We start from the raw sequence: 13,713 nt of genomic DNA, 5'->3' as shown, positions 1-13,713 counted from the left end.
ATGGGAACCTGTAACAAGAAAATGCAGCTCACAGCACCATAACAAACACAGAAAAGCACAGATCTGTTCTCACTGTTGTGGCTGTGGCAGATGATTCAACCTAATCATAATTTACTAGACCAGATTACATAGTTGTGCTTCTAGCTCTGCCATCTGTGTTGGTGTTAACGTCCTATTGATCTGATATAAAGACTCCATTAATATCTCCATCAATATTTAATCAATACCTTTAGCTAAGAAAACTAAGCAATTGTCTGGAGTGAATGGGGTAGATTTACTAAAACTGTCTATAAGTCACACAGTGCAAACTTAGATTAGACAGTCTAACTTTGTTTCTTACTCTCTTTGAGAAAGCTGTTGTTTTCCTAGATAGTCTGGTCTAACTTTACACCTCCTATTAGTTAGCTTAGTTCATCGTAATAAAATGCACCAAAATGTTTATCACGTTTTTGATGCAACTTAGGCCACACTCATTTGGCATGAACCCGCACTCCTTTCCAGTAACCCAACTCGCTGACATATCCTCACTCCAGGATTCAGATGCCACTGCTGCCTTCTATAATACAACCATTACCTCAGCCCTTGACTCTGTGGCCTTCCTCACAAAAACCAGAGCCCGACCAATCAATAGACAACCCTGACACACTGACCTGACTAAAAAACTGAGACATGCCTCGTGGGTTGCAGAAAGCCTCTGGAAGTAAAGCCACTCCCAGGAAGACTTCCTCAGTTATAAAGAAGTAGTACTCGCATTCAAGAACGCACTTACCTCTGCAAAGCAGATCTACCCATTGCCCAACGAATTGAGTTCAGGCTACTAACGTTAACATACAAAGCCATCCACAACCTGTCCTCTCCATATATCTCTGACCTCATCTCCCACTACCTGCCCACACGTAACCTCAGATCCTCCAAAGACCTCTTACTTCGCTCTGCTCTCATCCACTCCTCACACAACAGTCTCCAAGAATTCTCCCGTGCATCCCCCATACTCTGGAACCCCTTAAAAATACACATAAGACTGACCCCCACAATCACAGGCTTCAAGAAGGCCCTAAAGACTCACCTATTTAGGAGGTCCTATAACCTACAATAACACTACTGTCACCGCACCGCCATCTGAACAGTCTCCCCCCTCACCTTCTGTCTCTATCCCCCTTCTCTCATAGATTGTAAGCCCTCGCGGGCAGGGCCCTCTACCCCACTGTGCCAGTCGGTCACTGTTAGTATTATATATACCTGTATATTCTGTGTATTGTATGTAACCCCAAATGTAAAGCACCATGGAATTAATGGTGCTATATAAATAAACAATTATTATTATTATTATTATTATTATAATAACCCATATCCTGTTACTGTGCAAGTCCTAAAAGTGTCAAAAACACTTGAAAATTATGGAGCAAGACATGTTAGACAGCTTTTTTTTCTGCACATTACGCCAGAATTCTGTCCCATTTTGCTTGATCTCTCAATATTTCCATTCACAGAGAGCAAAAAGAGATCTTGAAAATGGCAAAGAACTGAAACAATTAGAAACTTTTATTTTATACTGATCTGAAGTAACTTAGACAAAAGTGTTACATCTCCTTTACATAGATACAATAGATAATTTAGTTCATCGCATTCAGAACTTTTATAGCCAGAAACCATAGACTGTAATGCATCTTATTTATTTATTTGTTTGATTGTTTCCTTCCTTCCCTTTTGTGTTAAAGTAGCCATGTCCTGACACCTTCAGAATAATAGACTATTAACACATAGGGCATCCATTAAACATTGCAAATAATACTTACACTTTGAAGCTAAGCTAGCTAATACCAGAGAGAATTCAATAACCTTCCACTGAAATAGAACACTATAATGCCTCCGCTAACCTCTTGTTTATGGCTGTTTTTTTCAGTTTTAACCCCTTAGCGACCCTTGACGTAACTGTACGTCATGGGTCGCATGGGGATGTATGGAGCGAGCTCACACGCTGAGCTCGCTCCATACACGGCAGATGCCAGCTGTATCATACAGCCAGGACCTGCCAATAACAGCAGCGGTCGGTGCCCGAGCCGATCGCTGCTGTTAACCCTTTACACACTGCGGTCAAACGCGACCGCAGCGTGTAAACAGCGCAGGCGGCATGGGCGCCGCCATGTTTCCCCAATCGCCGCCCTCCTGAACGTCACATGAGGGCGGTGATCGGTTGCTATGACAGCCGGAAGCCTATTGAAGGCTTCCAGGCTTGTCTCTGCCCGAGATCTATTAGACGATGCCAGAGGCATCGTCTAATAGAAGTGCTGCGATTCTGCTATTCACTGCAATACTGTAGTATTGCAGTGAATAGTATGGGCGATCAGACCCCCTAGGTTTCAAGGTACCTAAGGGGTCTGATCATAAATGTAACAGAAGAAAAAAAAAAGTTTTTAAAAGTGTTAAAAAAATAAAAATAATATAAAAGTTCAAATCACCCCCCTTTCCCTAGATTAGCTATAAAAGTAATTAAAGAACATTAAACATAAACATATTAGGTATCCCCGCGCTCCAAAATGCCCGAACTATTAGAATATTAAAACATTTATCCCGTACTGCGAACAACGTAGCAGCAAAAAAAATAAAAACAGCCAAAAAGCGTTTTTTTCAACACTTTGCCTCTTATAAAAAATTGAATAAAAAGTGATCAAACCATCAGATCTTTCCCCAAATGGTATCAATAGAAACATCATCTTGTCCCGCATAAAAAGACACCACAACCAGCTCCATACATGGAAATATGAAAAAGTTACAGGTGTTAGAACATGATGACACAAATTTTTTTTTCTATTTTGCAAAGTTTATCATTTTTTTAAAAGTATCAAAACATTTCAAATACTATATAAATTTGGTATCACCGCGTTCATACTGACACGTAGAACACAGGTAACATGTCATTTGTACCAAACAGTGAACGCTGTAAAAATTAAACCCATAAGAAAATGGCGCAAATGCATTTTTTCTCCAATTGCACCTCATTCTGAATTTTTTTCCAGCTTCCCAGTACATTGCACAGCATATTGAATGGTGCCATTACAAAGTAAAATTTGTCCCGCAAACAATAAGCCATCATGTGACTCTGTGAACTGAAAAATTAAAAAGTTATGGCTCTTGAAATGTGAGGAGGGAAAAACGAAAATGCGAAACCAAAAAATGGCCTGGTCCTTAAGGGGTTAAATCACAGCTCAAAATAAAAATATATTAATATTCTTTGCACATTGTAATGTATTCTAAAGAATGTCTATATACTGGAACCAAGGTTATAGTCATTTCATTTTTAGAACTTATTAAAGGGAGAATATCAGGTCCAAAATGCCTCTCAATCCATTAACAGTATTGTGCAGGGCCCTTTAACAGGAGCAGAAATATACCTTTATGGCAACAAATTAATGAAGCAATGCAGAGATAAGCATCTTTTTATGAATATACAGATCAGCCTGCAAGTGCACTGGGGGCGGGGCCAGTTTGCCTATAGACAGCTGTGACACAGGCAGAAACAGAAAATGTGATGTACAACTAAAGGAACAGCATTGTAAAACAGGAGAAGCGGAGCACTTATTCACCACCTTCTGGTCCTTAGCTGTGCCATGTCTCCAGCAAAAATACTCTTCATCCAACACATCTTATGTAATATCTTAAGAAACAGCAAAACCACATGGGCAGTAATTAAGTCCAGCTGAAAGGTTGGTGCTTTCACTTAGAGACATGTGGGGCCCGGGGCCCGCAGGCAGCTATATCCACATCCGGGTACCTCAATGATCTACAATATGTTTGTTACAGGCCCCGTCAACAAAAGGGGCAACATCACTTTTATAGCTCTCCTGTCTACATCCATATATGAGAGATACAATAAACAAGAAGTCCTAAGACGAGAACTGAGCTAACGATAAAAGGATAATGACTATAAATAAGGTTTTGTTTCCCAATAAACATATATATCCATTGGAAGACTATTTTTATATTTCGCCTTTTATCTTTTGCTAAAAAAAAAAGATAAACTAAAGTATTACTGAGATAGCAAGGCAGGTTCTTGCATCTTCAGTACACGGAGTGCTGTTAAGTATCATTATATAACTTGTTGGGTCAAGATGACTGGATTTGAAACACTTGGGAGAAGAGGTTATCTTGTCACATCTGGAAAAAGCTAGTCCTATTCTGTCATATTTCTGAGTACATGAGCACTATCATTAACACTTCTTGTACTGTATATCCAAATAATCATAAGATGTGTAATTACAAAAAAACATAAAAATGAACTAGCTATAGACTGGGCGTTCCCAAATTACCCCCATTTATAGGACTTAAAGGGCCTCATTAAATTTTCGGGTTTTGAGATATTCAGGTGCTGCTAATCGTTTTTAAAAAGACCCCCCCCCCCCCGTTTTTGTTAATTACTGTTGAAATTGATATGCAAATCAGTCTCTCCATGCACGGTGGGCGTTCCTTGCATCCCCCAGCATCATACCACCATACCTTATGGACACCCACCGCTCTTGCTTATGCTGCAAAAATCCTCCTCCTCCTTATTCACCACTTCCAGCGTTGTCCTTCTGGTGGTTTCAATTGAAATTTCACGACACCCTCCGGAGCGCTACTGCGCATGCTCCAGCGCCATTTTCCTGTAGAGAACATTGTGAGCTGGCGCTGGAGCGTGCCCAGTAGCGCTTGACCTTCCTGGCGGTTTCTATTGAAATTTTGCGGGTGCGCAGTATCGCTCCCTCTGGAGAGCTACTGCGCACGCTCCAGCACCATTTTCCTGTAGAGAACATTGCGAGTTGGTGCTGGAGTGTGTGCAAATTCCTTGTAGACAACCATATTTGATTTCCCACCTTGTATTCAGGACTAGAGATGAGCAAGTAGTATTCGATCAAGTAGGTATTCGATAGAATACTACGGTATTCGAAATACTCGTACTCGTTCAAATACTACTCCTATTCACAGTAAAGATGCGATTCAGAACCAGCATTGATTGGCCGAATGCTATACAGTGTACAGTATTCGGGCAAATCAACGCTGGTTCTGCAGCAGGCTCTTCTTTTCTAGTCGGGAGAGCTAGCAGCTTTCGGTTATGTGGGAGCTGACTTTTTCTCATAGGAATACATTGACCAGCGTTGATTGGCCGAATGCTATACAGTGTACAGCATTCGGGCCAATCAACGCTGGTTCTTCCAGAAGCTCGTCTGTGAGGAGGCGGAGTCCAAGATCAGACCACAGCAGTCTCCATTGTGGTCCGTGACTTGGTGACTCTCCTTTAGTCGAATAGTGGTTTCCCCTGAAACGAGCATTTTTTCCCATAGAATGTAATGGGATTCGTAATTTGATCGAGTAGTCGAATATTGAGACTTTACTCAAAACGAATATTGAATATTTCACTAGTCGCTCATCTCTATTCAGGACCAGTTAAGCGTCTTTTCTTTTCTGGCGTTTTTGATACTCCTGGGCTTTTACCAGGCTCAACAGACCCTTGGAGTCTAATTGGTCTGATTGGTACCTTTCTTTGTGAGATCCTTCAATGGCTTATCTATGGTAGAGAGATTTTAAATATATTTTTGATAATAATTGGAAAAACCTAAGAAACATTGTAGGGCCTCAAGATTGGAGGGGCGTTCTGAAACCTTGATTGTATCCATGCAAAGAGAGTCGGGAGTAATGACATAACTGAGGAAGGTGACTCTTTGGACTCCAAACAGGCACTTAGACAGTTTTGCAAAGAGACAGTTTTGACGCAAACATAGCAAAACACTCCTAACATATTCAATATGCATGGCTCAATTTGGAGAGAAAACCAGGATGTCATTCACATAGACAACAACATAATGGCCAAGCAGGTCTCTAAAAATATCATTAACAAAATGGTGAAAAACTGTGGGTGCATTTCACAACTCGAAAGGCATTATCAAATATTCAAAGTGGCCCTGCAGGGTGTTAAACGCAGTCTTCTATTCGTCTCCTTCTCTAATCTGGATCACATTGTAGGCCCTGTGAGGTCAATTTAAGAAAACTAAAGGACACCCACTCTCTGATTAAAAAGGTCAGGGACCAGAGGAGGAGGGGGTATTGATTTTTTACTGTAATTTTATTTAATTCCCGATAGTCAATACATGGATGCAAATCGCCATCTTTTTTTAGCAAGAAAAAAAACAGCCCCCACGGGGGATTTAGATGGATGAATATGGCCCCTGAGAAGACAATCCTGAACGTATTCCTGCATAGCCTCACATTCTAGAACAGAAACATTGAAGATCCTTCCCTTAGGGTACTTAGAATTAGGAAGGAGTTCAAGCTCACAATCGTAAGGTTTATGCGGAAGCAAACCCTCCGCAGATTTTTGATCAAATGCATGGTGAAAATTAGACAGAAAATCAGGTAAGATAGTTTCCTCAATACATTGAGAAGAGCACTGATTCCCCCATTTCACCAACTCTCTTTTGGGCCAATGAAAAATAGTGTTATAGAGGTCTAATCAGGGAAGTCCTAAAATAATATCATTATACAGATCCTCCATAACAAAAAAAAAAAAACCTATGACCTCAGAATGTATGGAGCCCACTTGCAAAGAGATTAATGGGGGTCAGATTTCACCTCTGACCAGAAGAGTAAAATCTGCTCAAGTAACCAACTGAGTAGAATCTATTGGCACAAGTTCAATGCATGAAAAATTATCTGGGAGTAACAATTTAACCCAGGGAAGGGAAAAAAAAATAGCAGGGGGTGACGCAGCAGCCTCAGCTTGGTTTTGGGTAATGGTATGAATGTAGTTGTCCAGCTCAGTCAAACCTTCCATCCGAGTTGCAAAGTCCTGAAGAGAAGCCAAGCTAATTCGGAAGAAAGAAATGAAAGAAGGTAATTTGGCTTGCTATTCTGTTAGGGAATTGTCTGTTAAGCAATACCCTAATAGATACTGCTAACCTTGAAGGAAAAGGAAAGATGGAGACAGTGAGCCCTGATGCTACCCCCCCCCCCCCAAGTCACTACCTACTTGCCTCAACTACCTTAAGCGGTAGAAAATAACTGGGCGACGGTCCCTTCCTATAATAAGTGAACACTTAACGCAGACAAGACAAACAACAAATGGCGCAGAAGTCCAAACGGACAAAGCTGTTACAGATCATAGGCTTTACGGATACAAAAAAAATGATGCTAGAAATGGATGGAAACTGATGAACATTGTTAAATAAAAAATGGATCACTTTCTGTAGGACGGTAAAGTAGAAGATACCACAGTCTTGTGTCTCACTAAAAAAAGACATGGTAATGAATTCAAAACACTACAAAGGAGAAGTTTCAATTTTCTTTTAATTGTAACCAATGATTAGACATAGATCCATGCAGAGCAAATGTTTTTGGCTCAATAGCTTTCATTAGACTCTGCTGAACAAGTCATTTACAACGTCAGTAAGTGCGTCACACATTCATATACCTATATTAATATATAAACAGAGGTATTTACAGAATCTAGTATTACAGTATGTATACATTGAGCGTACAAAAAGTATCTATATTCATCCGTACAGGTAGTATACAGAACATAGTAAGTATTCATTAGACTTCATTAAGATTCAACATTAATTTCACATAAACAAATGGTAATCTGTATCCATTTTCATCTGGTAAATCCAATTAACATCAGTTTCATTTCATTTTTAGCATCTTTTTTTTGTATCTATAAATTATACTGATGCTCAAAATGTAATGTGAATGGCCCTTACAGATCAATATACAAAAATGGTGCGTGTGAGCTGACACACACCATTTTTGTATATTTTCAAGTTACAGTGAGAGCGACCCTTCATAATTTTCTTGAGTTTTGTATTACCCTTACAGATCAAGCCTGATCTGTGAACTGAATTAATAACATGTCTAGGGGCCCAAGCAGTTGAGGCCCCTTGACATACTACTATATGAAGTTGATTGAGTAAGGACTGACTGAAGCCCAACTGCCTGGATCGGAGAAAAATCTGTTCCTGGAACTTGAGTGATTCAGCACCGCTATCTAGAAGATATGGCAGAGAATTGGACTAGGAGAGAGCATAGCACTGTAACATGCAGGAACTGATTGATAGACACAGACAAGGACAACCAGATATGCTTCATGGTGTACTTTACTGTCAATGGATAATAAAATACAGGGAATAAAGAAACAGAATAAGTTGAAGGGATTCTGTCATTAGAATTCCCTTTTTAAACTAAATACATGTAGAAATAGCCTTAATAAAGGTTATTCTTCTCTTACCTTTATTATTCTAACGCTGGGTTCACACTAGTGCCCGGAGTCCATTCTGAGCATGTAGAAGACGGAAAGCTGTCAGACCTGGTCCGGCTGTGAGCGCCGGTGAGCGTTTTATGCTCTCCGCCGCGAAACCGTTTTTTTTAAACCGGACACAGAGTACTGCATGTCCGACTCTGTGTCCGGTTTTAAAAAAAACGGTTTTGCAGCGGAGAGCATAAAACGTTCACCAGTGCTCACGGCCGGACAAATGAATGGGTTTGAAAGAGTCCTGCAGCTTTCCGTCTCCTGCTCTGTTTTGTGCAGGAAATGGAAACCTGTATGAACGGAGACCGGGCGCAGATGTGAATGAGCCCTAATCCGCACCGCCGTTCCTGAGAAATATCTTCTTTCTTCCTTATGCAAATGAGTTTTCAGACAGCACTGGGAGCGTTTCCCTGCGCTGTCTAAAAACTCTCCAGCCTGTTTTCTTCTCCAGACTTGCGCTTCCATTGTGTCTTCGTCCAAAAGCGCCAACTGGGTGTGTCCGTCGGCCATTTTCCTGTGGCCTCTCCCGTTTGGCCACAAAAAAATGGCTGACTGCGCATGTCCTTTGGCCATTTTCTTGTGGCCTCTCCCATTAATCAGTCTGGAGAAGAAGATAGAGACGTCGCTGGAGAGTTTTCAGACAGCACAGGGGACGCCCCCAGTGCTGTTTGAGTGCAAGGGATCTCCCCCAGTGCTGTGAGAAAACTCATTTACATAAGGAAGAAAGAAGATATTTCTCAGGAACGGCGGCGAGAATCAGAATAATAAAGGTAAGAGAAGAACAGCCTTTCTTAAGCCTATTCCTACGTGTATTTAGCTTAAAAATGGTATTCTAATGATAGACTCCCTTTAACAAGCAATTTGCAATGCTTTATGCAGTCTCTAGAAGCAAGTACATCGCCTGCGGTTCTCCTTCTCCTGCAGGTCTCTCCCTCCTGCCCTGCCTCTTTGGAAACTCTCCTGCTGTCTTCCTAGCTTTGTGCCCACTCCCATGCATGATATCTGGTGGATCTGATATAACATCTGCTGACTCATCAGCATTGATATGGCTAGCACCACTTGGTGGGCTAGAAGTCAGCTATAATAAGAAATAAAATCAAATCTACATTAAAATATACATATGTATGGTATTAAAAATGGTTCAAGTAAAACCTAAAAATTGTCTTGCAAAAACAAGAGATTGCTATCATGGTACAGAAGTAAAAAATGCATTTAGAAAATTGTCTGTGGTCATAAAGACCAAGGGTTTGATCTTAAGACATTAACTACAGTATATGCCAAGTGAATACAAAGATGTGTGTAAGAATCATTATGTACTCATACCAGTCTAAACAAATTACTTTATTTAACAGCTCAGAAAGCAGTTCTTCACATATAATTACTGTTAGATTATGGGTCACTTAGGATAGCAGTTGTAATTTGTAGACTGTCATTACAATTGGCAGTTACTTGAGGTCTGTACTTTCTTGTAGATAAGCACAGTTACTGGTGTCGCTGACATCATTCCTTAGCTACCTTTCAAACAAGAAATAGTGAATTCTTGGATTTTATGGTGTAACACCAAGCAATCCTACCACTGCAAATGAAAACAATCTCAAAGGTGTTGAGGGTCAGTATATCTATCACAGACATTATTGTAACGGAAAATACATTATACTTCGTGTATATTGACTATTTATGTAGCCTAGTAGCATAAATAGCCCTGTTTTATGGGACAAACATCATTAGCCATCATCTACTGAATATATAGATATAGCAGGAGAAGTGAGTAAGAGCCCACAGAGAAAGGGGGAGAAACAAATACAGAGACTGCAGCGCACGTACAAGTCAGTACTTCTCTGTAATGGGTTCTGTGCCCCTTCTGGTGTTTTATCTCACTCAAAAGCAGATTCTCCTCTACTTTCTCTGTGCTGTTAGTAGCTAGTCTCCATCCACCAACTCAAGGAGAACGGAAAATGAAGCTGGTATCTACAAATAGGAAAGATGAAAAAAACACAGAATACAAGTCATATAATGCTGTCAATGGCAGACATCATAAAAGCTAGTCTCCATCCACCAGCTCAAGGAGAACTGAAAATGAAGAATAGAGCATACAAAGAATATATAATAAAAAAAAAACAACAGAGAATACAAGTCCTATAATGACCAGAGAAAGTGTTATTCCTCAGTATATTCACTATTAGTGTTGAGTGAGTAGTATTTGATGGAATACCTCGCCGGCATAGGAATGCGTGTAATCGGCCGAACACCAAGGGGTTAAACGCGTTGAGTATTCCACTGTGGGGTCTTTTAGAATACTCTAAAAAACTGAAAAAGGTGATCTCCGGCCTATCTGATGGAGCCAAAGGCCTAAGCAGCCTCATACCAGCAAGCCCAAGGACAGGGACTTTTTATATGCTTCCAAAACTGCACAAACCTGGGAACCCAGGGAGACCGATCATCTCATGTGTTGGGACTCTCACTGAACAGATCTCTGGATGGGTGGAGGGTACTCTTAAACCCTTAGTGAAGGATACAGCCAGCTACCTTCAGGACACCACAGACCTATTAAACTATCCACTATAGGTCCCCTTCCAGATGGAACTATCCTGGCCACTATGGATGTAGAATCCCTGTACTCCAACATCCCACACCAGGACGGTATAAATGCCTGCCAGTTTTTCATGGAAAAGCGAGGTATGAACGCTGAATCAGTGGTGAAACTCACAAAATTCATCCTCACTCACAATTACTTCTCCTTTGGTGACTGCATCTATTTACAACAGACCGGCACCGCAATGGGGAGCAAAATGGCGCCACAGTACGCTAATCTCTTCATGGCCAAGCTGGAGAGTGACTTCCTCTCCACCTGCACCATCAGACCTCTGGCCTACTATCGTTTCATTGATGATATCCTAATCATTTGGACCGGATCCGAGGAACAGCTGAAAACCTTCCATGAACAATTCAACCAGTTCCACCCCACCATCAACCTGACGCTCAATCACTCCTTCTCCGAAATAAACTTCCTGGACGCAGTCATCAAGATACAGGACAACAAAATTGAGACATCGCTGTATCGGAAACCAATTGACCGCCCTACCTACCTAAGATGGGATAGCTTTCATCCTAAACACATAAAGAACTCTATTGTATACAGCCAGGCCATCAGATACCATCGCATATGCTCAGATCCGGTTGACAGAGACAAGCACCTTGGGGGCCTCAAAAACACATTCTTAAGGCAGGGTTACCATCCAAGATCAGTTGATAACCAAATCACCAGGGCCACCAGAATACCAAGATCGGAGTTATTAAAATACAATATCAAACAGGAGAACACTCGGGTACCCCTGGTTGTCACATATAACCCCCACCTGGAGACGCTGAGAGGAATCACACAGAGGAAACTACATCCACTACTACAAAAAGACAACCGTCTAAAATCCATATTTCCGGACCCCCCTCTCCTGTGCTACAGACAGCCACCAAACCTCAGGAATATGATCATTAGCAGCTCTCTGTCACCTCCAAATAACAAAGGAACATTCCCATGTGGACAGAAGAGGTGCAAGACCTGCCTGCACATACTGACCACTGACAGGATAGAGATACCAAACTCTAACAGGGAATATAAAATCCCAGGTACCTTCATCTGTAACACACCTAATGTGGTGTATTTGATCATTTGCACCAAATGTTCCACTGAAAATCTGTATGTTGGAGAGACTGGACAGAAACTCAGAATGAGAATTAATTCACATCGCCATACAATCAAACAACAGAGAACTGATCTTCCCGTGCCAAAACACTTCTGCCAGGAAGACCACAGCATCATCAATGACATGAAAATCTTGATCTTAAAAGGGAACTTTAAATCAAGGAAACAGCGACTGATTTATGAGTACAAGGCCATGACCCTATTCCAGACGCTGGACAATGGAATTAACATCTCACGTGGGTTTATGTCTTTTTATCATTAAGACAGCCATTAAGATAACCTGGGATCTGGCAATTGATTGTTTGTTGTTATAAGTATATAGTAATAAGCCTCTTCCCCCCTCCCTCCTGTAATCCTATCCCTATGTGTCCTGTTGTACATAAATATGCAGCCTCTAGAAAGTGTTTTTTAGTTATATCTGAAGAAGAAGCTCAGAGGAAGCTTCGAAACGTCATATTCTGTCATCATTATGAGTTAGCCATTAAAAAAGTTATCACCTACTGAAGACTTAAAAAGTTTTTTTGTTTTTTTTCATATTTCATAACCACTGGCTAACACGGTACCAAAACAAACATTTTCCTTTTACCATTCTGCACTGAACATTTCTACTGAATAGGACACTGCAAGATTGTCCCAGATGATAATATGAACAACCCCAGGTGTGTTATAAATTAATTAGTCTCAAATAATTAGATTTTTTGGATTGCCAGATCGGTGTGCCTATATAGATGTATTTTTGGATCTTTTCCACTGCTCAGCTGAAATTGAAGCCTGCCAAGGAAGCAAAGCACAATGAATGTCATAAAATATAAACATCCTCTATTCTAATCAAAGGGGGTCTGACTGGTAAGACCCCACCGATCCCGAGAAAGAGGGTTTTCACCCCTGCAAGAAGTGACCAGGTAGATGGCGACACACCCTACTTCCAATCATTTTTATGGGATAAATAGGAGATTTCCAGGATTATAATTAGTCTATCAAGGGGAGCAGCACATCCGTGAAATACGATCCGTGTGTCAGCCATATTTACCGGCTTGAACTTCGTGCTGAGAGCCGGACTCCTTGCAGTATAATGATACCAAAACGCGTCAGTCTGAACGCTCCTCCACACCATGTGAGTTAATTGTTTGTTCATAGCATATTTCTTTGGAATCTGAAAATGTGCATTTATGTATACTTTTTAAAGAAGCATTTTTGTAAATAAAGTAGAAGTGATTTTTTCATACAATGGAGATTGCTGGTCCTCTTCTTGGAAGAATTGTATAATGATATGATGTCCCTATCAGTGGTGTAACTAGGAATGGCAGGGCCCCGTGGCGAACTTTTGACATGGCCCCCCCCCCCAACCAACACCGACGCCGAAGACCTCGACCGACCCCCTTCTCCGCACTCTATTATGTCCCTTAGTAAGCCCTGCACACAGTATTATGTCCCTTAGTGGCCCCTGCATACAGTATTATGTCCCATAGTGGCCCCTGCACACAGTATTATGTCCCATAGTGGCCCCTGCACACAGTATTATGTCCCTTAGTGGCCCCTGCACACAGTATTATCCCCCATAGTAGCCCCTGCACACAGTATTATAGCCCATAGTGGTCCCTGCACACAGTATTATGTCCCTTAGTGGCCCCTGCACTCAGTATTATGCCCCATAGTGGCCCCTGCACACAGTATTATAGCCCATAGTGGACACCCTTAAACAATTATTATACTCAGGGGTCTTTTCAGACCCCAAAGT

The sequence above is a fragment of the Leptodactylus fuscus genome, chromosome 5 (genome assembly GCF_031893055.1).
Source record: "Leptodactylus fuscus isolate aLepFus1 chromosome 5, aLepFus1.hap2, whole genome shotgun sequence".
Classification (NCBI taxonomy): domain Eukaryota; kingdom Metazoa; phylum Chordata; class Amphibia; order Anura; family Leptodactylidae; genus Leptodactylus; species Leptodactylus fuscus.
Note: the sequence above shows the minus strand (reverse complement) of the source record.